This window comes from Coffea arabica, chromosome 2c (genome assembly GCF_036785885.1).
Source record: "Coffea arabica cultivar ET-39 chromosome 2c, Coffea Arabica ET-39 HiFi, whole genome shotgun sequence".
Lineage (NCBI taxonomy): Eukaryota > Viridiplantae > Streptophyta > Magnoliopsida > Gentianales > Rubiaceae > Coffea > Coffea arabica.
In genome coordinates, this window is record NC_092312.1 from 64,932,331 (window position 1) to 64,944,346 (window position 12,016).

Genomic DNA, 12,016 nt, shown 5'->3' on the forward strand with positions numbered 1-12,016 from the left:
ATCATACATTTGCAAAATTCGATAAACTTTGTCACTACAAGAAAAAGTTGGAACCGAACAGAAATAATTGTTGATAGTACTTTTGCATATAATGTAACACTTGATGTTATGATAGATGATGAGAATTATGAACCTAGATCGGTTGATGAATGTCGGCATAGAAATAATTGGCCAAAATGAAAAGATACGATATAATCTGAATTAGATTCACTGATTAAAAGGAATGTTTTTGGACATGTAGTCCAAACACCTGAAGATGTAAAGTCAGTTGGATATAAATGGATTTTTGTGAGGAAAAAGAATGAAAAGAATGAAATTGTGAGATATAAAGTAAGACTTGTAACCCAAGGTTTTTCACAAAAACCTGGATTTGATTATGATGAAACGTATTCACCTGTAGTGGATACGATCACATTTAAGTATCTTGTGAGTATTGTAGTGCATGAAAAACTTGATATGCGTCTGATGGACATTGTCACTGCTTATTTGTATGAAAATCTTGAAAATGATATCTACATGAGAATCCCTGAAGGATTCAACATGCCTGAAGCATGTAAATCAAATCCTAGAGATGTATATTCTATTAGAATATAAAAATCTTTGTATGGGCTCAAGCAATCTGAACGTATGTGATATAACCGTCTCAATGAAGGTTTAACTAAAAAAGGTTATACCAATGACCCAATATGTTCATGTGTTTTTATCAAGAAAAATGGGTCAAATTTTGTGATTATTGCTATATATGTTGATGATCTCAATTTGATTGGAAATCTTGAAGAGATCCAAAAGGCTGTCGAATATTTGAAGAAAGAATTTGAGATCAAAGATTTTGAAAAGACAAAATTCTGCCTTAGTTTACAAAATGAGCATTTAGAAAGTGAAATTTTTATCTACCAAATTGTTTATACCCAGAAGGTATTAAAACAGTTCCGTATGGATAAAGCACATATATTAAGTACCCCAATGGTTGTCAGATCATTGGATCCTAATAAGGATCCCTTTAAGCCACAAGAGGAACATGAAGAGATACTTGGTTCTGAAGTACCATATCTCAGTGTAATTAGTGCGCTTATGTATCTTGCTAATTGTACAAGGCCAGATATATCATTTGCTGTGAATTTATTAACAAGATTTAGTCCCTCGCCTACAAAACGACATTAGAATGGTATTAAACACATTTTTCGTTATCTCCAAGGAACAATTGATCTTGGTTTGTTTTATTCAAATAAATCTAAACCTAAGTTGCTTGGATATGCTGATGCTGAGTATTTATCTGATCCACATAAAACACGATCTCAGACTGGCTATCTCTTTACTTGTGACGGTACAGCCATCTCTTGGTGTTCTAAAAACAATCCTTAACTGCCACTTCATCAAATCATGCTGAAATAATAGCAATTCATGAGGTCAGTCGAGAGTGCGTTTGGCAAACATCAATGACCCACTACATCCGGAAGAATTGTGGGTTATCCTCCGAGAAGGAAAATCCTCCAATAATTTTATATGAAAATAATGCAGCTTGTATAGCTCAATTAAAAGGAGAATATATTAAAGGAGATAGGACGAAACACATTTCACCGAAATTCTTCTTTACTCATGATTTGCAGAAGAATTGTGAGATTGATGTGTTACAAATCCGATCGGATAATAATTTTGCAGATCTATTTACCAAGACATTGCTGACTGCTATGTTTGGAAAACTGGTGAAGAATATTGGAATGCGTCGGCTAAACAATCTCAAATAATGTTTGCATCAGGGGGAGAATTTATTACACAAGAATAGTGTACTCTTTTTTTTTCGTTAGGGTTTTTGTCCCACTGGATTTTTCCCTAATAAAGTTTTAACGAGGCATATTCTTTATGTAATTGATATCCAAGAGGGAGTGTTATGAAATAATGATAAGATGTGGATGTTCATTGTTATTCTCAAGAAGAATTATCAGATGTGGATGTCCTTTTTGTATTCTCAAGTAGATAGATACTTGTATTCTCTCTAGATTCATTGGTACATTGGATGAACCCATTTATGGATGTACTTGAAGTACTAAATTCATGTATTTATATTTAATAGGGTTCATGTACCTTGATCTTGGATCACCTATATATAGGGGTGAATCCTACTTCTTTTGTAACCTTGAAATCTAGAAGTACTTTGATCAGTAAAAAATAATAATACTATAGTTATTCTATCTCTCTTCTCACTCTACTATTCCAATCCCTACTTTTGGTAATTTATTTTATTAGTTTCACAACAAATACAAAAATATGAATCAACAAAACATGATGACTGAAAAAAGAGAATAAAAATTGAAACTGATATCAGGAAGGGGACTAACCAACACAGTATGCAATCAGGTGTTAAAAAAAAAAGGCCATGACCAAAGTATAGGGAAGTAGGAGAAAATGCAATCGACAAATTAAAGAGCGAATTAGAACTAGTGAAAAGAAGGAGTAGATTTTGAGGCAAATAAAAGTAACGATATTAACGGACATTATTCCAATTAGTTGCTTAATGCTAATCTAATAACATAATTTAAAACCTACAAAATTATCAAAAACAAAACCAACCAGATAAAATAAAAGCATAACCCTTCGAAGATAGCTTGATAAGGACAAAACAATCATTTAGCAAAGAAAAGAAGTATCATTTTGAGTCGTGGTCTCATAACTAAAATTTAACACATTAATGTAAATTAAGAATTTACCAAAATTTTGCTGCATTTGTCACTTGTACACCAGGCTAAAGAGTCCTCAAACATTCATCTGAAATTATAATATTACCTTGAAGTGAGAAGAAGAAACTAAGTGAATAGTAAGGGGGAGGAATTGGTTGGGTGGTACGGGGGAGTGGGAAAAAAAAAAGAAACCAACTGAATAGCAACCAAAAATTGCTTTTTATATATGTACAGGAGTTTATTATTTAATGACTTCTTATAGCTTTAAGAGTTGTACCTTTAATTGTTCAATTGTGAAACATCATTCTAGGAAATGTCTATTAAGGTTTAGATAAAATTAGAACATACCATGGACATGTCAAATTGTTTTAAATTTTGAGGCTACATAATACTTGTGTGCTTCAACCAGCAAGTAATTCAGTAGGCATTTAGGTTGAAAAGGTTGTGGTTTATACTAGGCCTAAGTAAATCTTGTAACTCTTCTCCTTGGCTCTTGTGATGTTGCTTTTTCTTATTTTTCTTTTATTTTTTTGATAAAAGGACAATTTCATTCCAATATTTACACTAATGGCAAGAACTACATGCTTTTTCTAAATGGAGTTTGGAAAAGGATTAGACATTGATTTTACCATCTTCAGAGCCTATACTTTTAAAACTGCATTATTGATACGAAATAACCTTTGCAATGCTTTCTTACTTACAAATCAGAAAATGGAAAATTTATGATGGCCAATTACTTAATACAAATTGAAGAAAAATTACTTCAAATGTATTAGGACTCCAAAGACTGGACTAGCGGGTAGCTCTCGACATGCTACAATATAGTAGTACATTTTTAGAACTTATATTCACATTTAAAGACATGCATGCACTTTTATACTAGATATATAAAGCACGAGGTTCATTATGATGTGAGTTATTTAATTGTTTATCACTTTTGCCCTTATCATAAAAGGAAGTGTAAATGGTCAAAATAATCACTGAGTTATTTAAAATGGCATGGTCTGGTCACTAAACTTTTTCTTTGGCCAAAAAAGTCACTTTAACTCTTTAAAATTGGTCTTTTGGGTCATGTTGGCTAATTTAACCTGTAAACCAACCCAAACAAGGCACATTTAACCTGCTATTCTAGGTTTTCAGGTGTAAAAATGTCCTAAACCTCGTGATTAATTCAAATAACATTCAACTCCTTTTGCTGCCCAAACGTTTATCAATCAGCACCTTGCTATTATCAACCATTAATTATTATAGTGACGTCAGCAAAGGAGAAGTTGTCGAGCGCCAAAATGCCCTTATCTCTCTAGGAAAATATGACGTCCTTTTCCACTCAACTTTTTGTTCAACATCCACCAGAAATTTCTAAACTTCAACTCCATATTTCCCCAACCGAGCCGATAAGAAAGTCCCTTTGCAAGGCAATCTGCCCAAATTGTTCTCGCCTTGCAAGATAGGTCAAGATTGTTGAAAAGGAAAGTTCATTTGTTTGCTCGCTTTTTGATAAGAATTCCGCAAGTGGTGAATGGGTGAAAATAGCAATCAGATTAGAGGCCAAAAAAAACGGGCTGACTCAGTCCGACAGCTCATAGGTAATTTTTTAAAAAAAATTGAACAGTCAGCCCCGTTGCCTATTCGCTAAAATCAAAGGGCAGGCTGCACTTTTTTTTCTTTTCTTTTTTTCAAATTTCAGGCCAAAGAAAAGTTTTTTTTGCTTAAAAAAACTCATCTTGCCCAATTTACTAGAAGATCTCTTCCCAAATTAAAATTATAACATTATTGTGCTTTAAAATTATTACATGAGTTATATAATTAAATGGTGAAGTTATATAATTAAAATTGTTCATGTAATCAGTTTTATTATGGTAATTTGAAATACATAACATTGTTGTGCTTTAAAAAAATAAAAAGCAAAAAATAGAAAGGAAGGAAAATTTAATTATGTCAAATGGTAAAGTTTAAAAATAACGCCAACTATCATTCAACTGATAAAATTAAAAAACATGTACAATAAATAATAATAATAATGTCAACGCCTAGTGTGCCTTTTATCCTTACCCTTACCTGACTCAACCTTCAAAATTTTTTTTTTTTTAATAAATTCCCAAGCCTGCTGTACTTGTATAGTAGTTGAAGAAAAGCATGATGTCAGATCAACATTTATGTGATTTTTTTTCATCGATATGCAAAAAAATTTGCTGTTCAAACTCGTACTAGCTCTAAATTAGCACAATAACATGACTTGTATAGCAGCTGACTTATGGGCGCTACAATCCTTTTTCCGTCAGCGCAATCCACTTGCCATTTTTAGCTCTTTCTTCATAAAAAAGGAAGAAAATATTTTATTAACTAAGTTGGTGAAAATTGTCCAACACGAAATTTTTCTAGTCTAAACTCTACTACTACCAAAAGTAATTTTTGCACTTATAAGAACAAAGGATTATAATTCCTGCCCAAATATATTGGTATTTGGGCATTAAAATCAAAATCTGGATAATTGATAATTCATAACTGGGCGAATTACTTCCAATTGGAAGCCAGCAAAATCTCAAATTCGACCCAAAATTCTAATTTCCTCAAGTTATCAATCTAATGTATTAGCTTCCCATGGCTCCAGAATCCTTTCCTGATTTACGCTTTATTAAGGGCTTCAATATCAACTGTGACGCCCCAACCAAACCTCTGCTTAGGGAGACTTGATTGGACGCCTGCAGGGCTCTCATCAGGACTATAAAAGAAATTAAAACCACTAATTCCTTCATAATTATGATATTAACATAAAAGGCTTTTCAGGAGCATCCATTAACACACCTAACATTCGTTTAACCTATCATATATATATATATATACTAGGAGGGGAATGTCCGCGCATCGCACGGGTGTTTGGTGCCTGTGGTTAAAGAAGATTTTACGGTAGTTCAAGCGAATATCAAAAAACTCACGCACATTGAGTAACAATATGAAATAACAAAATATCTAATGTATACTGAAAGATGGAGAAGGAAATTATGCATGCTATCTTGCTCAGTTCATATTTTTTGAAACAAACACTTGTATATAAGCTTTTCATTAACAAGACTAAATGAACTTTAAACAAATACCCAAATGATTAATGGCAATAAACAAAGTAATTATCCACTTAATGATGCATCTACACAATATTCTTGTTGATGAAAGTAGCCAACTTTTTTAGCAACGACAAAGCCTAGCCTCAAAAGATTTGGTTCCATCCGAGGATTCAGCAATGGATCATCAACCCCCGTAGATTTTGGGTGAACATAATGCCAAATGCCCTTAACATAGGCCTTTACCTGTAATTTCGTTAACTCGATACTAATTAGATCGTTCCCCAAAAAATAAGGACAATTGACAAAAATCACATCAAGATCAAAGCCATTTAGTATCTCCAGCCAAACCCTTGATGCTATGTTATGTGCTAAATTGCCACCAGCACTATTCCCACCAAAAAACACCCTATCAAATCTAGCATAATTCCTAAGCCATACTTCAGGATCCTCGTCATTTGAATGAGGGGCAACCCATTTGACTGCAATCTAAGAATTTTCATAAGCAATAGGCAAAGAATGCTTAGGGGCGAGCCGATAGTTAATTGAAACTGCTACAACACTAGCTTCTGCAACTACTACATTAAGGTGCGCGTGATATGTAGGAGAGAAGGCAGATTTGATCAAAAAGCTTCCACCATGTAAGTAGACCAAAAGAGGAAGTTTTGTATCTCCAAACCTATTCCAACAAAACCACATCATTTAAATTGTATAGAACAATCAACTTTGTGGGGAAACAATAATATCAATATTAAATTGCGCTAACAGAGTATCCAATTTTGGAATGAAACCATTTAACTAACAATAGAAATTACGATTTTACAAAACAAATCATACCATTAAAAAAAAGAATGAAACCTCACCTCAAGTTGAACCACCAAGAATAACTTCACCAAAGAACCATATTGAAATTCAGAGTACAATGGCAATACAAATAAGTATTTATCAGAAGACGAAAGGAACTAACGGAAGAATGTAAAGGGGCAGACATTTGAAGAATTGAAGTTGAAACTAATGCTCGATCATAAATTCCTTAATAAACCACATTGTCCTTGCTTTAATTGAGATGAAAATGACGTTTGAAGTTCTTCAAGTTATAATAGCACACATACATACTAATAATTATTATGCTCTCTTGCATTTGTATATGTTTTTATTTAATTTTGCCTATCGTCCTTTGTATTTATTTATCTTCTTTAATTAATTTTATATTTTCAAAAATATAACATTTTAAATATATTTTAACGAGTGCCTATAACCCCGTTAGACAGATAGTAACATAAATTAAACTCAAATCCACCATACAGAATCTACAGCTATGCCAACTAGAAACCTCTATTTATACATAGCAATTCTAGCTCAAATGCCACCGTGGCCATAAGTTTACCAGACTTTTGTTAAGTACGAATTGCAAATACCCCTGCAACTTTGACAATCAGTTTCGTGCTTGGAGTACATTAGATGGTTCCCACTGCAGTTCTAGAGTTCCCAATTGAGCTCGAGAAAACAAAGGAAACTTTAACTCGGGCCCTTTTAAGAGTTTAACAAGGTAGTTTCTACGGTGTCACCGGAGGAAATAAAGCAAGTGTCCCAATGAATAATAGTCCAATTTGTAACGGAATAATTCAGAAAGTTCAAGCTTCTATTGGCTCCGAGTTGGTACAAATTCAACATTTTAATACTACTTAGATAATGGCCAAGTAATAGTGCATCATAGTTTTATCTCACATACTAGTTTCTTTCTCGTGCATTTGCACGGGTCATTTTATATTCATCAACACCATTAAATATTACAATATAAATTTCAAAAATCCAAGTATTTATTAAAGTAGACAAACTATTTTTTATTTAACTATTCAAATATAGTTTGAGAATGGAAAAAGAATACACTATATGTAAAACTTAAAATCAGACGAATTTTGAAAAGAATATGCAATATACTAACCAAAATGAGAGTTAAGTAAGAGCACTAAACAAAATATTGTAAACATTCAATATCATGTTAATGTAATTTTTTAAGTTTAATTTATTAATCAAATTAACGGTGAGCAAATTGCAATCAAAATTCAATCTAAAAATAATTTAGAAACCAATATAGTCTATTAGACCTATCCATATTTTGGGGCAATATTTTTTGTAAGAAGGGAAGAGGGATCATAACGTGTTTGATAATATTTCATTATTATCCCATGAAAAGAAAATAAAGTAAAGTATAAAAGGAAGAGAGAGAAAACGTTGTATATTATTTCCATAAATTGAAAAGGTGAAGTGTAAAAACAAAATTATTATCATCATTGCATAGGGAATTTTATGAACCTCTTATGCTTGAACATCCAAAATGACTCTGTATTCCTTGGTTTCTTCGGAAGTGAATAAAGGACTTGCCATGGATAATTATATGGTTTAATTATTCAACAAGTCAATAATGGAAATGTTAAGAGTGGGAAAGATGATTGATTGTGAATATAAGTAAACATATACAACTTTCCTATTTTATGTAAATACGAAAATTAAGGATAATAAAGTGGTGATTGATTATCATTAACCAACTTTGCAAGTATTCTAAAATATGACTGCACGTAAAAAGTAGAAAAGTATAGGATTAGTTGCTGTCAACCAAAATAAAACAATTTAAACCTAACCAAATAAATTAGGGTTAATTACATTTATCTCCCCTGAGGTTTGACCATATTACCAATCAATCCCTGTAATTTGTCCAAATAACGGTCTCACCCTTTGAATGATCAAACATTTAACAAAAACCCCCTTAATACCGAAAATGCCCTTTTTGAGGCCATATTGCATTAAAAAAAGAACATATTTTTATTTATTAACCTTCAAATAATCCAAAAAAATAGAAAAAAGTTTTTACTTATTATTTTATAAAAATCATATCTTTGCTTCCATAAATAGTTTTGAATCAATAATTATTTTAAATCTTAAAAATAAATATTAAAAATTAGATAAATTGAAAGAAAAATAAAAAAGAAGCAATTATTTTAAATCCTCAAGTATGGTTCGAATTTGTGGTTCAAGGCATGTTGCGGAGAGCACAAGGCATGTTTTCCTCAATTCGAACCATACTCCAGGAATTAAAATAATTTCTTCTTTTTTATTTTTCTTTCAATTTATCTAATTTTTAATATTCATTTTTAAGATTTAAAATAATTATTGATTCAAAACTATTTATGGAAGCAAAGATATGGTTTTTATAAAATAATAAGTAAAAACTTTTTTCTATTTTTTTGGATTGCTTCAGGGTTAATAAAATAAAAATATGTTTTTTTTTAATGCAACATGGCCTCAATAAGGGCATTTTCGGCATTAAGGGGGTTTTTGTTAAATGTTTGATCATTCAAAAGGTGAGACCGTTATTTGGACAAATTACAGGGATTGATTGGTACTATGGTCAAACCTCTGGGCAGGTAAATGTAATTAACCCAATAAATTAAGGTAATATGTACACATGGCAAAAACATAGGATGTCCAATTACCAGAATGGGAAATAAATCGAGAATTAATATATGTATATATATATTTGTTTTATATTCCTCTTCATCTTTGTTGTTTTTTATTTATTTATATTTTATTTCCCTTCCATCTCTTTTGTATTTGAAGAAAATTAAGATTTTGTAGGTCAAAGTATAGGTTTTCAAAATCATCCTTTCTCTTCCCAAAAGAAGAGAGAGAGAAAGAAAAGAAAAAAAAGCAAAAAAGTAGTGAAAGGATGAATTTGTCAATTTATTAATTTAATTTTAACTTTTTACTATTGACCGTTAGTTTAACAGAAAAACTGACACTTTTACCCAAACCGTGAGGAGATTATATGTAGATTTTTAAATTATAGGGGCTTATGTGTTAAAGCATCCAACCATAGGGGAGTAAAAAGTAATTCACTCATCTTTTAAAGATGAATGTGCAGGAAAAAACTATCCAAGTGAGCACTGACAAATTTTAGTAACCGTAATAAATAAACAAATAAAATTAGGAATAAAGAATGTGATTGAAGATGATTAAAAAGGAAAGATATGAGTTGATTGACTAAAACACAAAGAAGTTACCATTAATACAAATTTATATAAGATAGATCATTAATAGATTTGTTGAAATTGACTATAAATAAAAAAAAAAAACCATGCTATAAATGAAGAAAAAAAAAGGAAGGGAATTAATTGTTACCAAAAAATAGAAAAAGAATAAAAAATAAAAAATATGAACATTAAAAATGCCCATGTAGCGAAAAGATAAATTGTCCACTTAGCAGAAGATTAGAGTAGCCACCTTAGCAATCTACTAAAATCGAAACTGGACATTGTTTTATTATATATGGTCAGTTCACAGGTGTCCATTGAGCACTCGTTAAGATATAATTTAAGTGTTAGATTTTTGGAAAGATAAGATTAATTAAGAAAAGTGTATGAATGTAAGAAAAAGTAATAATTGTTAGTATGTGTATATACATGATAGGTTAGGTGAAGAATGAGCACCCGTTAAAAAAATTCATTATATATATATATATATATATATATATATATATATATATAGACACACAAACACACTTATACTTACTAGAATTCTGACCTTTATATACTATGCACGGGTTAAGATTTCAAATTAAAATAGTAAAACTATTATTGTTGAAAAAAAGTTATTTCAAGAGAAAAGGCTAAAAGTTAAAAATAGTATTAGTTTTACTGTCAATCTCTATGAAAATGTGGTATTTTAAATGAAGGTAAAAGGCAAAAAATTTTCACTCGTGGAAGGTATGCAATGACACATCATCAACTTGGAAAAACTCTTAAATTTCCTAAAAATTATGCTTAATTATCATCTATTCTTGCACTTGCCTATGAAAAATTTTCCCATCTTAAAAAAAAAAATCCTTTCTTTCGTCATATTATACCCTAAGAATTTAGTATAGGGATAATATCAGAAATCTGCCCTGAGGTTTCTCTTAATATCACCTGACACCCCTGAGGTTTTAAAAATATCACTTATCTCCCTTCCTTTTGTTATTTGTGTAACAAAATTTTTAAAAACCCTAAACTACTCTATCACTTGCTAAATAAAAATATTGCTAAATCACTTTATTCACTTCAATAAATCCATCACCTAAAAAACAATCTCTTGTAGTATTACCACATCACAATTCTATACCCCATAAAAGAATAAATTTAAAAAATAAAAAATATATTTTAAAAGAAATACACTTGCATCAATTTAATTCTATATGTTAAAAACCGATTTTTTGTGAACTTATATTTTTTTCCAACATCTTCTGAATCCTTATTCAAATTGTTAAACTGTACCAATTATTATAAAAATCAACTCAAAATAAGCAACTAAATCATAGCCACTTTATCACAATCACAAAAATTAAAAGATAAACAAAATTTAATTTATTATAATTTACAAAGAAAATATTGCATGGTCATCCAAAAAATATGAGTAAGTGAGAATGATGAAAAAAAGGAAAAAAGATGAACGTGACTTTCTTTTCTTTTTTTAAAAAATTTGAGTTTCATTTATTTGATATGTTGTGAATTATGTGTAAGTGAGAGTTAACATAGTCTTTTTACCATTATTAGAATATTAGGGGAGGTAAGTGATATTTTTAAAACCTCAGGAATGTCAAGCGATATTAAGAAAAACCTCAAGGGAGGTTTCTGATACTATCCCTTTAGTATATTCTTAAGCTACTTATGATTCTATGAATACCAAAAAAAAAAAAAAAATTGTACCTATGGTATTAGTACTAGATAACATTTTGTTAAAATAACTACATTTAAACAAAGAAAATAAGACATTCAAAAATAAATAGAAAAATGCCCAAATAAGATAACAAAACCTATTACACAAGATCCAAAAGATACGCCAAACACATATATCATTTCTTTCCTTCTCAGTCCCTTCTTCGCTATCTACCTTATGCTATAACCAACTTTACACGCTGCTGTCTCCTTTCCCTTTGGCATCCCTCCATCCCCTTCCCCTCACCTAACCCTCCAATCATACTCTTGCATCCCTCCATCCCCTTCCCCTCACCTTTGCCTTTAATCCTATCCCGACTAGGGGTGGGCACGGGTCGGGTACCCGCCCCTAACATGATTTGGCTGACCCGACCCTAATATATCGGATCAGCCATTTTGCGACCCTAACCCGCTCCTAATATTTTCGGGTACCCGAATAGCGGGTACCCGAAAAAAAGGAGCGGGTCATAGGATACCCGCCCCTAAAAAAACTATTTTTCAAAAAAAAAAAATTATTTTCTACTTAATATCA